The sequence below is a fragment of the Musca vetustissima genome, unplaced genomic scaffold (assembly GCF_032173495.1).
Source record: "Musca vetustissima isolate MV318-11 ecotype Yass unplaced genomic scaffold, APGP_CSIRO_Mvet_v1 utg4668, whole genome shotgun sequence".
Taxonomy (NCBI): Eukaryota; Metazoa; Arthropoda; class Insecta; order Diptera; family Muscidae; genus Musca; species Musca vetustissima.
Genome location: NW_026879841.1, coordinates 66316 through 86858, shown reverse-complemented (window position 1 = coordinate 86858; position 20543 = coordinate 66316). Strand labels below are relative to the sequence as shown.

The window sequence follows — 20543 nt, the reverse complement described above, 5'->3', positions numbered from 1 at the left end:
ATATAACATGCTCATATATTCCACCTAATTCAAGCGTTGACATATACATTAAGCATACATCATTCATTCTAGATTTATATCAATCAGCTAAAGATAATGATATTTGTATAACCCTTGGCGATTTTAATTTGCCTAATATTAAATGGTCTCACAGTTCCAATTCTTATGAATTTATGCCAATTACAAGTTGTGATCGTGTTAACCAATGTATTAGTCCCTTATTTAACACCGGCCTGTCCCAAATCAACAATATTCAAAATTCCTTTGGGAAGCTGCTCGACCTTATATTTGTGAGTCATCCTCGTGATATCTTGCTCTTTCCTTGTCATCCACTTGTACACCCTGAAGATAAATATCATCCCACTATTCAGCTACAGTATCCTTTGGCAAATAATCCCCCTAAATCTTCTGCGGATCAGATAAATAAAACTATATACTGTTTTTCTCGTACAAACTACACTAATTTAAATTCCTTTTTAAGTTCTATTGACTGGACACAACTTCAATCATTAGGCTCCCTAGATGAAATGTTAAATATGTTTTATTCGATTCTAGAGAATGGTATTTCTAAAGCTGTGCCTAAAGCGAAAATTGCGGAAAAAACTGGTCCTCCGTGGAATTCAGCTATATTGTCAAAATTAAAGAACAAAAAGAACAAGTTATACAAAAAATTCAAGAAAAGTGGTACGCTTTCTGACTTTGCAAATTACTCCAGCATCAGGTCAAAATACAACATCTTAAACAAAGAGCAATATAAGAGATATATCAATAAAATTAAGAACGAGTTAGTAACGAACCCGAAATCGTTTTATAGCTTTATTAACACAAAGCGACGATCTAGGTTGTATCCAAAAACCCTAAAATATGGGTTAGATTGTTTCGATGATGATACTGGCATTTCAAATGCATTTGCATCGTTTTTTAAAACAACATATTCTAATAAGTTCCTCACTGATGATTTTCAATATCCGTACACAATTCCTGAGTTTTGTTCAATAAATACGCCTTCATTAAACGTTGTGACAGTTTTAAATAATTTAAAAAGTTTGAAAAATATTACTACGCCTGGTCCGGATGGAGTTCCTGCATGTATATTAAAGCATTGTGCTGATAATCTTGCATACCCACTTTATTTAATGTTTAAAAAATCTATAACAACAGGTTATTTCCCCACTATGTGGAAGGAATCATTTATTATATGGGATCCGGCTTATACAATTCATTCAAATTCAATCGAATCTGTACAAAAGCAATTTCTTTTATTTTGTCTTAAAAGTCGTGGATGGACTCCACTATCTTTACCATCTTATAAATTTCGATTAGGTTTAATAAAATTACCGACGCTAAAAAGTCGTCGAGTTATGCTAAATATTACGTTTATATTAAATGTCATTCAAGGTAAAATCATTTCCGACTTTATTTTAAACAGAATTCTTATAAATGTGCCTTTCAGGTCAACTCGTAACTATCAGCTACTACAAATAAAGTATTTTTGTACTAATTATGCAAATAACGATCCCCTCCGCCGCCTTTTTGTTGAATTTAACAAACTATACAATATTTTCGATCTTTCTGATAATCGTGATAGCGTAAAAAGAAAAATTATATTACACTTAAATGCCTAACGTAATAATATAATATTGTAAATATTTGTAGTTTTTAGTTTTAGTCTGTAAGGATTTTTGTAATCTATAGACTTAATAATAAACAAAAAAAAAAAAAAAAAAAAATATATATATATATATATGGGATTTATGCTTACCCGTTGGCTCAATTAATTAAAATACTGTTTATTTAGTCAAAAGTTTAAAAGAAAAGTTTATTGAATAATGTTTAGGGGTATTTGAGTGAATGTAAAGTTTAATGAATTTAATAAAATGAATGGAGAGAATGAAGAGTTGTCTGAGCACGTCTGTTCTGTATCGCGTCGTCGTATGCACTGATCGTTGCTCATCGTTGCATTGGTTGATGTGTGATGTTGGTGGTTGATTGATGCGTGTGTGTAGGCTCAGTTTGTTTTTTCGTCCTACAACTCGGCCATCCTGCAGTCTTACATATCGTCATCACTCGTGTTGTCGGGCCACGGTTTAATGAATTCTGCACAAGTCGATGTATATTTTGGTCCTTCACTACTACCAATTTTGACTACGTCGTAGGTGTTGTTTGGTTTAATCTTTACAATCTTGTATGGACCCAATACTTTGGTTTGAGCTTGAGGCCACCTCTAAGCTGAGTTCTTTTAATTGTCACTACGTCGTTCTCGTTGCACTGATTCGCTGGTTTACGTTTTTTTTTTATTAAATATACGTCGATTTTCTTCTTGTACGGCCAGAATCTGTTGTTTCGCAGAGTTTCGTATAGATTCTCTCTGTTCGTCGTAAAGTGTAATAAGTTCTTGAACAAGTAGTTCTTTCAAATTTAAGTCTTCTTTGAAATGGTGTTGTATCTACACTGAAATCATACCATACACTTCGCTGGTATGATGAATTTATTAGTTGTTGTACAGCGCCAACATGCTTATACCATTTTGCTGGATCGTCGATACTTAATTTTGAAATTACGGATACTATGATGCTATTGAGTCTTTCAATTTGGCCATTTGCACGAGGAAGTCCTGTAGTTACCTTAAGATGATCTATATTCTCTTCTTCAAAGTAAGTTTTGAATTCATCACTTGTAAATGCCGATCCTCGATCTGAAATTATTCTCGCTGGGTTACCAAAAATTGTACTTTGAATTGTAAGTCGGGAAATAGCGTCTTTGGCAGAAGTCGATTTTGTGAGGTACAACCAACAAAATTTTGTGAAACTATCGATAACGGCAAAAATATGGTTGTAAAGTTTGCTTGTTGATTGAAGAGGTCCCAAAAAATCGATATGGTAGGTATGTAGTGGAGTATCGTCTTTGGGTATCGGATTTTGTTCGCCTTTCAATCAGTGACTATTTTAAAATGTATCCCAATTAGGTAAACTCTAAATTTATCCAAAGCTTGTATGATTGCTAGCACTTCTAGTTCATAGCTGGTGTATTTTCTTTCGGCGTCTTCTGGTGATTTTTGTAAAAGGACAGCTCCATATCCATCTATTGACGCGTCTGTGTGAACTTCAGTCTCATAATTCTGGTTGAAAATTCTTAAAACAGGTACTTCACATAATATCTGTTTAAGTCTATTAAAAGCTTTTATATGTTCGTCGCTGAATCTAAACGAAGTATCTTTCTTTTTCAAGTCGGTTAACGGCTTTGCTATCAATACGAAGTCTGGTATAAATTTCCTAAAGTATCCGGCTAATCCAAGGAATCTTTCTACTTGTTTGGTATCTTTTGGTTGTGGATATTTCGCCATTGCTTTAATCTTTTCAGGTGTTGGTGAAATCTGTTGATTTTCAATTATGTTACCAAGAAACTGGATTCGTCTTTGTAGAAAATGACATTTCTTTATATTTTATTCTAACCCGTAATCCTTGCAAGTACTTAGAACTCTTTCCAAATTGGATAACGCTTCGTCTTCAGTCTTCGCTGGAACTATAACATCATCAACATATGGTAGCGCTATACCTTCACGCGTTAAGTCTCTAAATATTGCATTAACATAGCGTTGAAAAACGGCAGGTGAGTTGGTCAATCCAAAAGGTACTTTGAGAAATTGGTATTGTCCACCATGTGTGACAAAAGAAGTAAATTTCCGGCTATCGGCATTGACATTAACATGGAAAAATCCATTGCGCAAATCTAGGGTACTAAATATCATTGCTCCTTGAAGTCGATCGAGCTGGTCTTCTATCAAAGGCAGCGGAAAATGGTCTTTCATAATGAATTTATTGATTTTTCGATAATCCACGCACAGTCTATATGTAGAGTCTTTTTTCTTGACTAGGGCAATTGGACTACAAAACTCCGATTCATACGGTTCAATGATACCTTCCTCAAGCCATTTATCAATCTGTTCGTCAATTATTATTATTTTCTCTTTCAGCGGAAGTCTTCGAGGTGTACAATATATTGATGTGTCGTCAATCAGGGTGATACGCTTTTCTACATTCGTCGTTTTAATCTTCTGAGGTTTATAATTCAGAATCATATTCTTTACTTTCAATTTCGAATCTTCTCTAGCCATAGGATTTACATGCGTCTCTTCAAATACTGATTCTTTTACCTTGTTGATCTTCTGGTCATCAGACGTAATCCTTATCTCAGCAAGTTGACAAAATTCTTTTCCCAGAATTACTTCTACGTCTATTGTAGAGTTTGGTACGACATGAAATGTTAGGTTATATTGTTCATCGTCTATTGTTACTTCACCATAAAAGTTGCCTAAAGGTTTAACTTTATTCTCGTTCGCGTTTTTACCGAATACGACTACATGAAAGTACGATTTCAAAAGTTTCGGTTTGCCCAAACGATTATATACGGTTTCGGAAACAATGTTGAATCTACTACCTGTATCGAATAATGAAAGCCATTCAAGTTCTCCGAACTTCACATTCTTTCTCATGATATCATCGGCAATTAATCGTACGTTCGGTTTTTCATTTTTCTCTTTTTTCAAAGGGCAGTCTTTCGATATATGTCCGAAATTTTCACAATTAAAGCACTTTTGTCCCATTCCTTTATCTTTGCAAAATTTCGATGAATGTCCTCTATTTCCACAGTTAAAGCACAAAATATTCTTATCGCTTTTAACAATCTGTTTCTCGGCAGAATGTTTTGTTTCGTTATTGTTTCTATGTTTGTGCCACATATTTTCATAACACTTGAGTTTTTCTTTAAATTCTATAATATTACGCGCACCGTAAAGTATTGCTTTATTTGAAATAGAATCTTTAAGACCATTGATTTCATATTGAATCAATGCATCATTGTCCTCAACAGAACCCCGAGATGCAATTTCTTTCATATGCAGAAAATATTCATGGACACTTTCGTTTTTAGATATTTTCTTTCGGTGAGGAGTCTATGTAATTGAGCACTGTTTCATGAATTTACGTTAACGACATCATACTGTATTCCACATGAGGATTGTTTTTGCACATTTTCGTCGTTGCATGTTCTGTTTTGCTTATTATGTTGTTGTTTTTTCTGTTCAACTTCTTTCTCGTGTGTATTGATGTGTCTTGTCGACTTTTTATCATATTTTATTGCATACTGTGCAGCGCCCACGTTAACTTCATCATGATGTTCCTGCTCATCGTCATTATCGTCGTTGTGTTGTAAAACTTCTATTTTGTTGTTTCTAGCATTGACTATGGTTTGATCGTTTACGTCGTCACTGGCTGAATTTTCTTCTTCGTCGATTTCGTTCTCTTCGTTTTCGGTGTCGTCGTCACCACTCTCAGCAATAGCAGAAGTCAGCATCATACCCTTTTTCAAATTCTCAAATACATGTTGCAACAAATCATCCTCGTCGTAGTCGATACCCAACAAACAGCAAATAGAAACCAGGTCTGATGTTGTCATGTGCGTCTTCACATATTCTGCTTTCTTGATGTATTGCTCGTCGTGTTCGTCGTAACAGAAACCTTCAAACATCCTCAGCCGTTTACGATTGCCTCTGTCTCCTTCGCTTTCAAACACAAATGATTACCCGTTGTCTCAATTAATTAAAATACTGTTTATTTAGTCAAAAGTTTAAAAGAAAAGTTTATTGAATAATGTTTAGGGGTATTTGAATGAATGTAAAGTTTAATGAATTTAATAAAATGAATGGAGAGAATGAAGAATTGTCTGAGCCCGTCTGTTCTGTATCGCGTCGTCGTATGCACTGATCGTTGCTCGTCGTTGCATTGATTGATGTGTGATGTTGGTGGTTGATTGATGCGTGTGTGTAGGCTCAGTTTGTTTTTTCGTCCTACATATATTTGACAGCAGGGCACATATAACAGGTAGATTCAACATAATTTTTGCAACAACAAAAACTGTTGCAGAGTATTAACATTGTTACACGATTTAATTCAAAATTTATAAAGAAATATATTGGTCAGTAAGTTGTCCACAAATTCCGCCATTTTCCTTTATAATTATTAATTGTTATTATAAAATCGCAAGCAAATCCAGCAACAGAATAAGTGATGTATTTACAAAAAAACACATTCAGGTAATAATTTCAAAGCCAATCCTAAACGGCATATACATTAGAACTTTTTACAGGGTTAACCTACTTTATGAGGATTTATTTGACATATACGCAAAGGAGTTGACAATTGAAACCCACTGGGTTAACGAATTCCGGTTAAATGTAAACGTACTAATAAATAATTTAATGAAAGAAAAGCTACCTCAAACCCCAACATTTTGAAATTCAACCTTCAAATTTAGTCTGTCCAAATAGATACACATATAGTTAAAAATTATGTACGATAGATCAAATATCTATGTCTTTTTACAAAGTCTATATTTTTCTAAAAATCTACCTAATTTAAGATCAATTAAAAGTCCAGGTCCCTTTGGCATTCCTAGCATAATTCTAATGTATTGTTCAGATACATTGGCAACTATAAATATTCTTATCTTATCCTCGTTAGAGGTGGTGAAGACCGTGTAGTGCTTGCTCTTAAGACCAATCACCATACCCTTATATATTTATGGTTCCTGAACTAGAGCGAGTAGCTCTGCAGCCGATGTCTTACAATGGTGCAGATTTATCTGCACGATTTTCAGGTCGTGCTGTACGATAGATAAAATATCTATGCCTTTTTACAAAGTCTATATTTTTCTAAAAATCTACCTAATTTAAGATCAATTAAAAGTCCAGGTCCCTAGGGCATTCCTAGCATAATTCTAATGTATTGTTCAGATACATTGGCAACTATAAATATTCTTATCTTATTCTCGTTAGAGGTGGTGAAGACCGTGTAGTGCTTGCTCTTAAGACCAATCACCATACCCTTATATATTTATGGTTCCTGAACTAGAGCGAGTAGCTCTGCAGCCGATGTCTTACAATGGTGCAGATTTATCTGCACGATTTTCAGGTCGTGCTGCATTCGGTTGCTTTTGTGTCGGATGACGGCGGAAATAAATCTACCCCACTCCATACAAAAGAGCCCCCCTACTCCTCTCCAAATAATTCTCCCCTGCCCTATTCGTGGCATATTTTACGACCAGATACTCCGTTCATCTTAAAGCTATTATGCTTGCGACAGCTACCCATTTGAAGGCCATAAGGATACTACCCTCCTTATTCCTGTAGTTAATGACCTTGACACCATTGTAGAAAGTATTTGTAAACTGACTGTTTTTTATCTATGTATAGTAAACTTCATTTTAGTTATTAGCATTGTATAATTAATACAAGGAAGGGCACAGCTACCAACTGATTACAATATTTTCTCAAGGTGGCATGTTCCATTGACTCAAAATACATATTTCGTGTATGTGTGTGTATTGTTTTGAATACTATGTCAAATAGATTCAAAATAAATTGAAATATATTCAAAATTTAATTGAAATAAAAATGATGTTTTTAACGCGTCCGTATGGAAGTAATTACTTTGTTATGAATTAAACACATATTTCATGGTATTCCCTACTAGAATATGGAAAGAAATCATAGCCTTTCATTCAATTTTGCGTTTTTAATTGTGTTTAAAAAAATCAAATATACATAACCACTTGTTGCGTATATTTATTTTATATTTGGCAGAAGAAGCCACCACATACATAGTTGCTTTTTAAAGTCGAATTTTTAAAGTTTCTTACAACGTTAACGTTAACCTAAAATCAGGGACCGTAACGGTTATAACTTATATCAAATCAGGTAAAAAATAACTGTTATTATGTGACCTAAATAAAAAAAATCCACTTTAATTATTTATTTTTTAACGGAAAAAATAAACGTTGATTTTTAACTGTTAAAAATGATTTTTATTTTTTCCGTCAAAAATAAAAGTCTTTTTGGGATTTTTATTTTTTCCGTCAAAAATAAAAGTCTTATTGGGACTTTTATTTTTTCCGTCAAAAATAACAGTCTTTTTGGGACTTTTATTTTTTCCGTCAAAAATAAAAGTCTTTTTGGGACTTTTATTTTTTCCGTCAAAAATAAAAGACTTTTTGTGATTTTTATTTTTTCCGTCAGAAAATAAAAGTCTTTTTACGTAAATAAACATATAGAGTTTGATACCAGTTATATAACCTTTGAACTAATAGTCAGGGGAATGATTCTTTAATTTATATTCATGATTTGGTACACTAGACTATTTTTTAAAAATTTATAACAAATATTTTTTACCTTTGATCTTGATTACTTATGTGTACACTTATTGTAATAAGGACAGAGATTTATAAATTGTAATTTTATAACTGACTAGCTGACCCGGCAAACGTTGTTTTGCCTTATCAATATTGCATCAATATATGGTTGGTAAAAAACATTTGCCACTAATTTTATGTCAATAAAAAGTATTAACTGGTATCCCAATGCAGGCCCAAGCACATAACAAATGTTTTTTAATAGAAGATCATGTTTTGTTATTGCTCCAACGTTTTTCATTATCTTATATGTCCCTTCTTGAAGGATTCTTAATTACAATGACATTTTGTTCATGTCCAACTGTTCTTTTGATTTTTATATTGAAATCAGTATATAACACGAAAAATTTTAGATTTGGCATAGAAATTTAGTGGTTTTCGCTCAGTTATAGGTATATTTCATTTTTAAAAAAAATTGTTAATTAGTTTTCAGATTGCCGTTATAGATTTGTATATGTTTGCTATATATTTTATAAATAGTTTTTGACAGTTATGGGGGAAGAGTTTGGCCAATGTTGACGACGTAGACCTATTTTATATCTTAACTCTAAATCGTGAAATGTTGTAATCGGATTTGCTATATCCTCACATTTTTAACAACTTGATTTTAATTTAACATTTGAGTAAGTTGCTGTTTAATCCTTTATGGCCCAATGCTGCCCACAGGCAACAAAATGTTCTAGAGCTTTTATTTAATACGCGGTAAGTAAATGTATATTTTTGGATTACATATTTTATGAGCTGATTATAGACGACACATATCAAAAATCTAAAAAATGCATTTTTTTGTTGATATTGGACTTTTATTTATCGGAAATAAGGTACCGTATCTCCCGAATGCAACGATGTAGCGACGTCAAATTTTGCTCATATCCTATTTTGGATAGTTACATTAAATCTGTGCATAGGTACCTTTACAATTTCATGTCAATGTTCACTCGAATGAACATACTCATGTCTTTCTACAACCTATGCTAAATTGAATTTCATTCGGGTAAATTTAGTGTCGTCTGCGTACCATGGGACACATTTATGGAAAACGGTGTATAGTAAAATTGATACATAATATTCTGTACGTCACAAAAATGCGACCTGTACTTTGTTTACAATATAACATGGGCAGACAGACAAATTTCGTGCAAATCTAAAGCTATATAGAGCTTTGGTGTACCATTTACATAAAATCGGACGAAAATATATATGGTAGGTATATCGAATTTTTTTCCCGAAACTTACCACTCACCATTCTAGGCTTAATTCTGTACGCCATGCCAAATTTCGTGCAAATCGAAGGATATATAGGGACTTTGGTGCACCATTTACATAAAATCGGACGAAAAAATATATGTGAGCTATATCTAAAACTGAACCGATTTTTCCCAATTTCAATAGGGGTCGTCCTTGGGTCAAATAAATGAGCTGTGCCAAATTTCATCCAATTCGAATCAAAAATGCGACCTGTACTTTGTTTACAATTTAACATGGACAGACGGACATGCATAAATCGACTTAAAAAGTGATTCTGTGCATATTCTCAAAAGGAACCATGTGTCTATCTCGTTTCATTTCGCCTGTTACAAACGTTTGCACAAAGACATAATACCCTATACCACAGTGTGGTGAAGGGTATAAAAATAATACAATTTTGACAAATATGAAAATAGGATTTTATATCCAACAGCTAAAGAAAATAAGACAAAACTTCAAATATCTGACGTGAATAATAATCTGTTAATGTTAATGATCGCATTATTAGTATTAGAACATACATGAACATATAAATTTCAATATACAATAGTTCTTTCTTGGCCATGACAATCCAATTAATTGTAGAAAATTAACATATTTTGAGAATTTTCCATAATTGACAATTACTTTAAGATATTATACGCTGCCAATTTTCGACCAAAATGTGTCCAAAAAGAACTATGAAGGGATGAAATCATAAAAGTTCGATATAAAACGTGTGGAAATGCTAATATCTTCCAAAATATATTTCCAACATTTTCGCGGATTTTTCTCAAAATTTTCTTTAATTGAACCCTTTCAACTTCAATTACAGACTACTAACAGAAACTTTAAGTCATATCGGTCCAGCCGTTTCTTTAAAATAATTTTTGCAAGATTTTCGCGGATTTTTCTCAAAATTTTCTTTCATAAAAACCTTCCCACTTTAATTACCGACAACTGAAAGAAATTTTGAGTCAAATCGGTCCAGCCATTCTCAATTGATGCGTTAGTATACATTTTTCTTGCTCCATTTTTATATATAGATTACAAGTTGTATAAACTTCTTTACATAAAAAGAGTTTTATTTTCTGACGGAAAAAATAAAAATCCCAAAAAGACTTTTATTTTTGACGAAAAAAATAAAAGTCCCAAAAAGACTGTTATTTTTGACGGAAAAAATAAAAGTCCCAAAAAGACTTTTATTTTTGACGGAAAAAATAAAAATCGCAAAAAGACTTTTATTTTTGACGGAAAAAATAAATTTTTTTTTAACAATTAAAAATCAACGTTTATTTTTTCCGTTAAAAAATAATCCTTAACATGGGAACTGAGAGTGTTTTCTCAAGATCACTTAATATCCTTAATGGGCTCCTCAGTACGAATCTATTGGTATATGACACTATTGGTGTCCCATGTCTCTAACATGAAGATTTTTTTGTTCGCATTTTAAAAAATAACTGTTATTTTCGGTCCCTGCCTAAAATTCAACGAAGCGTACAAAATATGCGTACAATATTCAACTTCCCCACTATGGCAAAATGTTTTGTACGGCCGTATTACCCAAATACGTCGAATCCATTTCTCTTAGCGAAATAAACAAAATCGCGAAATAAAATTAAGAAATTATAAAATGTGTTCAAATATTTCATATTCTTATTGAAGAAAATTATATTTCTTTATGTTTTGTTTCTTTTTTCAACAAAAGAAAAAACAAAACTAAGTTCTGTCATAGTTGAATTTTTTCAACTTTGAAAATTCGTACGTCAACGTATTTCGGTAACATTCATATAAATACATGTGTTCTACTTTTGTGGTGAAAAGCGTCGAACGAGCCATTTGAATTTTAGGTAAGGCTGTTATGCCCGTACCTAAAATCAGTGCGTTCCGTACTAAAATACCCACTTTCTTACCTTTATAGGGTTTGTGAACGTCCGTATTACCAAATACGCAATGGCCTTATGTACTTGTTTGCCAATTGAAAACGGCGAAAATGGATGGAAACATTTTCTTAATTAACCGACAAATATTTACTTTTATAGAAAAGCAAATTTTTCAATGACTGGAATTCTATTTTCAAAAAACAAAAACTTCAAAAAATGTGTATTTAATTTATGTGGAGAATAAAATCGTACGCGTTCGCATGAATTTAGGTACCACCCATGGTACAATAATACAAGGTAGGGCAGCTTGAGGTGAATAAAAAAAAACAACTATGCACATGTGGTTTCTTCTGCCAAAAAAAAAAAAAAAAAATAAATAAATATACGCAACAAGTGTTTGTGTTTTTTTTGACATTTTTTTAAACACAAAACTAAAATCGCGAAAAATGAATGCAAGGTTAGGATTTCTATCCAAAATCCAGTAGGCAATACCATCAAATGTTTGTTTCATCCATAAAAAAGTAATTACTTCAAGACGAACATGTTAAAAACATAATTTTCATTTCAATCAAATTTGAATATATTTCAATTTATTTTGAATTTATTTGACATTGTATTCAAAACAATACACATACACAAAATATGTATTTTGATTTGATGGAACTAGCCACCTTGAGAAAAAATTGTAATCAGTTTGTAGCTGTGCCCTACCTTGTAATAATTATACCATGGTACAACCCATATCATGGTATAATAATAGAAGGTAACAGCAAGTGTTGTTGTACAAAAAACGATACAACAACCACATGGAAATTTGTTGTTGTAAGTTCTACTAGTGTCAACTCATTTGACAGAAAAATGTAAACAAACAAATTATCATCAAATTATTTTTATTTTGAAAATGAAATATTTTCGAATCCTCACAATAAAAATTGAAAAACATGAATGAAAATCTATCAAATTTATATATCTATGGCTTCCACATCTTTCCTATAATTGAGCCATTGCCATATATATGTGTAACACATATGAAAATGCAGGAAATAGCGAGTTGTTCCTTGAAGAAAGATTTGCTTCCCCAAACTTTCCCAGCAGGCAGATTGAGTAAGTTGAATACGGGAGCACATTTAATAAAGAATAATTACAAATTGAATGCGTTCCCAATTTTCCTGTTGGGTGATTTTTAAAAACATAATTTGTTAAATTCATATTGACACTAGTATTACGTTGGAATCAAAGCAGCTGTCACTTGCTGTTACCTTTCGAACAACGTAGTTCCCTCTCAGAATTACGTACATGAATTAACCCATTCATACAACACTATTCTTAATTCATGTCATCAGAGTTTCTTATTTCAAACTTTTTGTTTCTTGTTTTACGCCAAAAATGTAACATATTTGCGTGAATCACATATGGATCTAAATAAAAAAATAATTCTCTTCTCTTTTAATTAATGTTTTCCATTCTTCCAAAAATATTGTTGTTTTAAATATATTTTCATATTTTCTCAATTCAAATGTCACATATAAAAAATTGAAGAATTTCTGTTTTGGTTTCCTTACATTTGTTTCATAGAACCAATGGGAAAGAAATGCATATTGCATTATGTAGATTACAAAATTTACATCCTTCTGCATATATAAAAACTAGATATTTTTTTACATTTCATTCAACATTTTCAATTTTACTGAAAAAGTTTTAAAATGTTATAAATATTTTCATGCTGTTAAAATCAATTTATTTTTAAACAATTCTCTCAATTGTTAGGGATGGGACAAAATTCTTGGTTATTCAGAGAGTGATTCGAATTGAACAATGTACAAAAGTCGGTAATTACTTCATAATTAAGGGTCGAACAATGTTCCGCGGAGAGAAAAGAGTTGTTCGACGTTGGTTGTTTGTGCTACACTGATTTTCTTTATTTAATATTTTTTCTTAAGAACTACGAACACAAATAAATCTTAACCTAATATTCTAGTACATAAGAGAGAGAAATATAATATGAGATAAGATGTGTGCCCATGCGTATGTACCATGCCTGCCATAATCTTATGGGGAGGTCACACATTCACACCGAGTTATCTCCCACGTTGCATGCAACACGCTACACATGCTTATCAGTCTGTAGTTTAGATTCCCGTCCGTAATCTAACTCAAACATTCCCCCATGTGACAATTGTTATCTTTTAGTGACCTCCACGACAGAGGCCTCTTCTTTAAATGTGCATGTTATTTTTGTGGACTGTACATTCACAAAATTATGTTTTGTATTTTATCTCATCTATGTAACTAAAACAGTTCACTTATCCGTGAACATTTTCCGCGGCGGTAATATTACAACCCCGCTATTCATTATTTTTATTATACTTTACTGTCTGCCTCGTCTGGCTTATGTACATCAATTTTGATCCTAACTAATTGTTTCTTTACATTATATTTCATCCTACAATACCATACTAATATTACTAAAACTAATATTGTTATTAAAATTAGTGACGCCGTCCCGCTCTTCTGATGAAAATTCAGCCCTCTCAAATCCAGATTTTCCTTCTTCAAGTCAGCAATCGCCCTTTCCAGCTTCTCCATCGACTCTGAGTAGTTAATCCTCATGGCATTCAGTGGACTCAAATTAAACTCGGGTATCTCCGACACGTTGGTGGCTAAAACCATCTTATTACCCACGATTCGCTCGGATTTTAATTGTACTGGTGCAGAAATCGACACACCTTTGATTCGAAGAGTACATCCAGGCTGCAATTCCAACATCCCTTGCGGAGGCAACTTCATTATCATCTGAGCTCCTGAATTACACTGAAGATGTGCTGACAACTCGTCGAATGAGCTAAATAGCCAGCAATTCGGCGTGTGCAATTTGCTCCAAAGAAATTCTACCTGCGTTGTGGTGGTTAAGCGGTTTGATAGAAGATACTTCATAGGAATTATCATTTGCATCTACCCACGGCCATCCGCCTTGACACACATACTCGCTCTGGGCTAACACTTGACATTGATTCAACTCTGCCAGTGACATCATGTGGTATGCATCTGCATTGAAGTTGTATATCAGGAACTTATTTCTCGTTGTGGCTATCATCTTCGCTCCCTCAAATTCAAAAGGAATCGGTATAACTCGATATAGCTGGGAAACCTGATCACTTAATAGCGGGATTGATACCGCAATCACCAAATCATATTTCAAGGTTGTAGCTCGCGCAGTCAACAGTTTGTAAATTGTTCGCAATTGATCAAACTTCTTCCCCGGCAGCTTCACGTGGTCTGGTATGTGTTGTCTGATGTGATTTACAGCATCCTGCAACTGTGATGGAGTGAGTAGGGCCGGGTTCAACTTCCCATGATTAATGTCAATTAATAATCCAATTATCTCCGATTGTATTTTTTCATTTTCTTCTACCATCAACTGAAGGTCTTTCGTAACCATGAAGAATTTTTTGGATTCCTTGTAGATAAAATACGATTCCTTCACCGCTTCTGTACTATTATTTATCCGCTCAGTCATCCTCTCAAAGTTAATATTTTACTTCTTCTGCGGTTCTCTTCAAAACATTTGTGGTGGACTCAACCACGGATGTCTGCTTTTGAATCAAGCTCTTTAAATCATGTTGATTATTTAGCAGATTTCTCATATTTTCCTCCATTTGCCTTCTGTCATCTGCATCCATCGTCCCGAACAATACTTTTTGCAGCGATCCAATAAACTCAAGAGGCACTCTCTTCACCCGCTGACCTTCTCCGGGAAACAAATATTGATTTGTTTTTCCCATGTTCTCCAGCTGTCTTTCTATTGTGTCTAACATGTGATGACATTGGGCCTCAAACTCCATTAATTTCGGACATGACATTCTCATTTCTTTTAACAATCGATCAGCTTGCAGAATTAAATCAAAATACGGCTTCATGTTGAAATGCACTATATTACATCCACAGAGCCGGTATAATCCATATATATTGCTGCAGAGTTGTTCAGTGGTGTAACATTACCTCCAATTTGTGTCGCCATATTTACTCTTACTGACGCCATCAGCAGCACTGACAGCAACACGCCAACCGCTGTTATCTTCTTCTCCTTCTCCGTACAACTTTGGTATGCACATTCATCTTTCGCTTTAACCAACGGGCAAATCTTCTGCACTGGCCGCTTCAGGCATCCATTTTGCAGCTTCACGGATACCACTCCCACCTTGCCGTCTTTACCTTCCAGGTCTCTTCAACCCGACCAAGTGGCCATTTCGCAGGGTGTGATGTCTCCTCTTTGATTAGCACTACATCTCCCTTCTGCAAATTTTCTTGAGGCTGGAACCACGTTCTCATGTGTTGTAACGTGGTTAAATATTCCTCTTTCCACCTATTCCAGAAATCTTTCTTCATCTTCTGAATCAGCTTCCAGCGATTAAGGGACCCAATCACCTCTTCTGTGTGTTCAGGTGCGTCCACAAATGATCTGCCAATTAAAAAGTGGGCTGGCGACAAAATATCGACCGACTCACTATCTTCACTCTCCGCAGCATCTTGAGTTCAGCATCGCTTCTATTTGACATAACAGCGTACTCATTTCTTCAATTTCTTTCAATTTCGTCTCGCCAACTATCCGATTCAGCTGAAATTTTACCGATTTCACTCCTGCTTCCCATATTCCTCCTTGATGAGGTGCTCCAGGCGGAATAAATTTCCATTGAGTTTCTTCCTCCGTTAAAAAACTCATTGCTGAACTGTTGTTCTTCACCGCGGATTTGAAATCTTTATCCAATTTGCGGCTAGCACCTACGAAGTTCCGTTATCACTGTAGATCACTGCACACTTCCCTCTCCGAGCAAAAAACCTTTTAAAGGCTGCTATAAACGCCTCGGTCGTCAGGTCACTCACGGCTTCCAGATGAATCGCTTTAGTTGCCATACATACAAATACGGCGATATATCCTTTGAAACATTTTTGCCCTCTGCCTCTGGAACATTTCATTGTTATAGGTCCAGCATAATCCACGCCAGTGTGTAAGAATGGGTGACTTATCATTACCCTGGGTTCTGGCAGATTACCCATCAACTGCTTCGATGCCTCTTGCTTATACCGAATGCATCTAGTACAATGACGAATCTTCTTTTTTATAATACGTCGCACTCCAACTATCCAATATTTCCGCTTAATTGCGACCTGAGTTAACCTGTTACCACCATGAAGGGTTGCTATATGATATCCGCTAACTATTATCTCCGCCCGGTGCGATCCATGCAGAATTATTGGATGTCGCTGGTTAAATTGCATACTAGCACTCTGCAGGCGCCCTCCCGCTCTTATAATACCGTTTTTATCTACAAACGGGTGAAGATTTGCTATGCTGCTCTTCCTGCACACTAACTCCTTGTCATTCAGTGCTCTTTGCTCCATGGGAAACATTAATTCTTGGTGACGTAGAATTATAACTTTCTCCGCCTTTTCCAAATCTGCTACTGTTAGTGTTAGCTCATCTGGCTTCTTGCCTTTCATTATTTCCACAAATCGCAGAATATACGCAACAATTCTCCGTAGCTTAGAAAAACTCGAACATTTCTCCGTTATGGCGTCCACAAAATGAGCCTTATTGATGTTCCTCGTATTTACCAATACTTGTTGCTTTTGTTGGGGCGCTAAAGGCCATTCTTCTGCTGTCTTCTGAAGCCATTTAGGCCCACTCCACCAAATACCGTCTTCTTCTATCGACAACACTCCTCTAGATCCAAGATCAGCTGTATTTTCCTTAGTCGGTACATAACTCCATCGGGTATTCGGCAGCTCGCTTATCTCATTCACTTTGTTTCGAATGAATCTGTTGGAATTATTGCTGTTATTTATCCAACTCAAAGCTATTGTCGAGTCGCTCCATGCGAATATTGTATAGTTACATCTCATGGCACTTATCACTCGTTTTAACAGTTTTGACAGCAAATGCGCCGCACATAATTCTAACTTCGGCAACGTCTTTCTATTTTTTAGCGGATTCACTTTCGTTTTCGAAGTCAATAAACGTACCGTTCCATTGCACTTTACATACACAACTGCCGCATATGCTTTCTCCGAAGCGTCTGAAAACCCGTGCAGTTGCCCTGGCTCATTTCTTACTGTTGACACCCACCGTGGTATCCGGAGTGTATTTAGTTTAGCTATTGCGTTGACAAATTGCTTCCACTCTGCTATGATATCCTCTGGAATTATTTCATCCCAGCCTGACTGAATTACCCATAACCTTTGCATCAAGAGTCTCGCCACAACTGTTACTGGAGTAAGCCATCCTAGAGGATCAAAAATCCTCGCTATCAGCGACAGGATTTCCTCTTGGTGAACTTGGAAATGTCTTCGAACTTAATTTGAAATTTAAATCACTCGTTTTAACAGTTTTGACAGCAAATGCGCCGCACATAATTCTAACTTCGGCAACGTCTTTCTATTTTTTAGCGGATTCACTTTCGTTTTCGAAGTCAGTAAACGTACCGTTCCATTGCACTTTACATACACAACTGCCGCATATGCTTTCTCCGAAGCGTCAGAAAACCCGTGCAGTTGCCCTGGCTCATTTCTTGCTGTTGACACCCACCGTGGTATCCGGAGTGTATTTAGTTTAGCTATTGCGTTGACAAATTGCTTCCACTCTGCTATGATATCCTCTGGAATTATTTCATCTTAGCCTGACTGAATTACCCATAACCTTTGCATCAAGAGTCTCGCCACAACTGTTACTGGAGTAAGCCATCCTAGAGGATCAAAAATCCTCGCTATCAGCGACAGGATTTCCTCTTGGTGAACGTGGAAATGTCTTCGAACTTAATTTGAAATTTAAATTCGTCTTTTACCGGATCCCATAAAACGCCTAAAGTTTTTATGGACTCGTCATCTTTAGTCATTTTTAGCACCTCATTATTTCCTCTATCCGCTACTGCACCCAAGATTCTTTCGTCATTAGACAGCCATTTTCGTAGGTTGAAATTATACCTCTTTAATTGACTGGAAACCTTTGCCACAATTCTTCCGCATTCTTCTATTGAATTTGCACCTGTCATCAGGTCGTCCATATAAAAGTCTTCTCTTATTATTCTCTTTATTTGCGTATCAAGTTCGGGATACTCTCCTATCTTAAATAGTGTCCTCTCTGCTAAGAATGGTGCTGCCGTTGTTCCATATGTCACTGTCGTCAACTTATATTGCTGAATCGGCTGGCTCTCCGTTTCCCTCCATAAAATATATTGATACTCCTGATCAGCCGGATGCACCTTTATCTGACGATAAATTTTTTCCACGTCTGCCGTTACCACATAGGAGTACATTCGCCATTGCAGCATGATGTCAAATATATCTCTTTGCAGCTTAGGGCCTGTATACATTATGTCATTTAGGCTTCTTCCATTTGTGGATTTCGCTGACGCATCGAATACCACCCGCAGTGCGTATCAAGTTCGGGATCCTCTCCTATCTTAAATAGTGTCCTCACTGCTAAGAATGGTTAGCGGATTCACTTTCGTTTTCGAAGTCAATAAACGTACCGTTCCATTGCACTTTACATACACAACTGCCGCATATGCTTTCTCCGAAGCGTCTGAAAACCCGTGCAGTTGCCCTGGCTCATTTCTTACTGTTGACACCCACCGTGGTATCCGGAGTGTATTTAGTTTAGCTATTGCGTTGACAAATTGCTTCCACTCTGCTATGATATCCTCTGGAATTATTTCATCCCAGCCTGACTGAATTACCCATAACCTTTGCATCAAGAGTCTCGCCACAACTGTTACTGGAGTAAGCCATCCTAGAGGATCAAAAATCCTCGCTATCAGCGACAGGATTTCCTCTTGGTGAACTTGGAAATGTCTTCGAACTTAATTTGAAATTTAAATCACTCGTTTTAACAGTTTTGACAGCAAATGCGCCGCACATAATTCTAACTTCGGCAACGTCTTTCTATTTTTTAGCGGATTCACTTTCGTTTTCGAAGTCAGTAAACGTACCGTTCCATTGCACTTTACATACACAACTGCCGCATATGCTTTCTCCGAAGCGTCTGAAAACCCGTGCAGTTGCCCTGGCTCATTTCTTGCTGTTGACACCCACCGTGGTATCCGGAGTGTATTTAGTTTAGCTATTGCGTTGACAAATTGCTTCCACTCTGCTATGATATCCTCTGGAATTATTTCATCTTAGCCTGACTGAATTACCCATAACCTTTGCATCAAGAGTCTCGCCACAACTGTTACTGGAGTAAGCCATCCTAGAGGATCAAAAATCCTCGCTATCAGCGACAGGATTTCCTCTTGGTGAACTTGGAAATGTCTTCGAACTTAATTTGAAATTTAAATTCGTCTTTTACCGGATCCCATAAAACGCCTAAAGTTTTTATGGACTCGTCATCTTTAGTCATTTTTAGCACCTCATTATTTCCTCTATCCGCTACTGCACCCAAGATTCTTTCGTCATTAGACAGCCATTTTCGTAGGTTGAAATTATACCTCTTTAATTGACTGGAAACCTTTGCCACAATTCTTCCGCATTCTTCTATTGAATTTGCACCTGTCATCAGGTCGTCCATATAAAAGTCTTCTCTTATTATTCTCTTTATTTGCGTATCAAGTTCGGGATACTCTCCTATCTTAAATAGTGTCCTCTCTGCTAAGAATGGTGCTGCCGTTGTTCCATATGTCACTGTCGTCAACTTATATTGCTGAATCGGCTGGCTCTCCGTTTCCCTCCATAAAATATATTGATACTCCTGATCAGCCGGATGCACCTTTATCTGACGATAAATTTTTTCCACGTCTGCCGTTACCACATAGGAGTACATTCGCCATTGCAGCATGATGTCAAATATATCTCTTTGCAGCTTAGGGCCTGTATACATTATGTCATTTAGGCTTCTTCCATTTGTGGATTTCGCTGACGCATCGAATACCACCCGCAGTGCGTATCAAGTTCGGGATCCTCTCCTATCTTAAATAGTGTCCTCACTGCTAAGAATGGTGCTGCCGTTGTTCCATATGTCACTGACGTCAACTTATATTGCTGAATCGGCTGGCTCTCCTTTTCCCTCCATAAAATATATTGATACTCCTGATCAGCCGGATGCACCTTTATCTGACGATACATTTTTTCACGTCTGCCGTTACCACATAGGGGTACATTCGCCATTGCAGCATGATGTCAAATATATATCTTTGC

General features: G+C 35.5%; 1 protein-coding gene across 1 annotated transcript in view; it reads left to right on the top strand.

The window, feature by feature from the left end:
- LOC133324972 (fat-like cadherin-related tumor suppressor homolog) overlaps positions 1-20543 on the top strand; it is a 117973-nt gene that overhangs the window by 36484 nt on the left and 60946 nt on the right. The window lies entirely within an intron of this gene.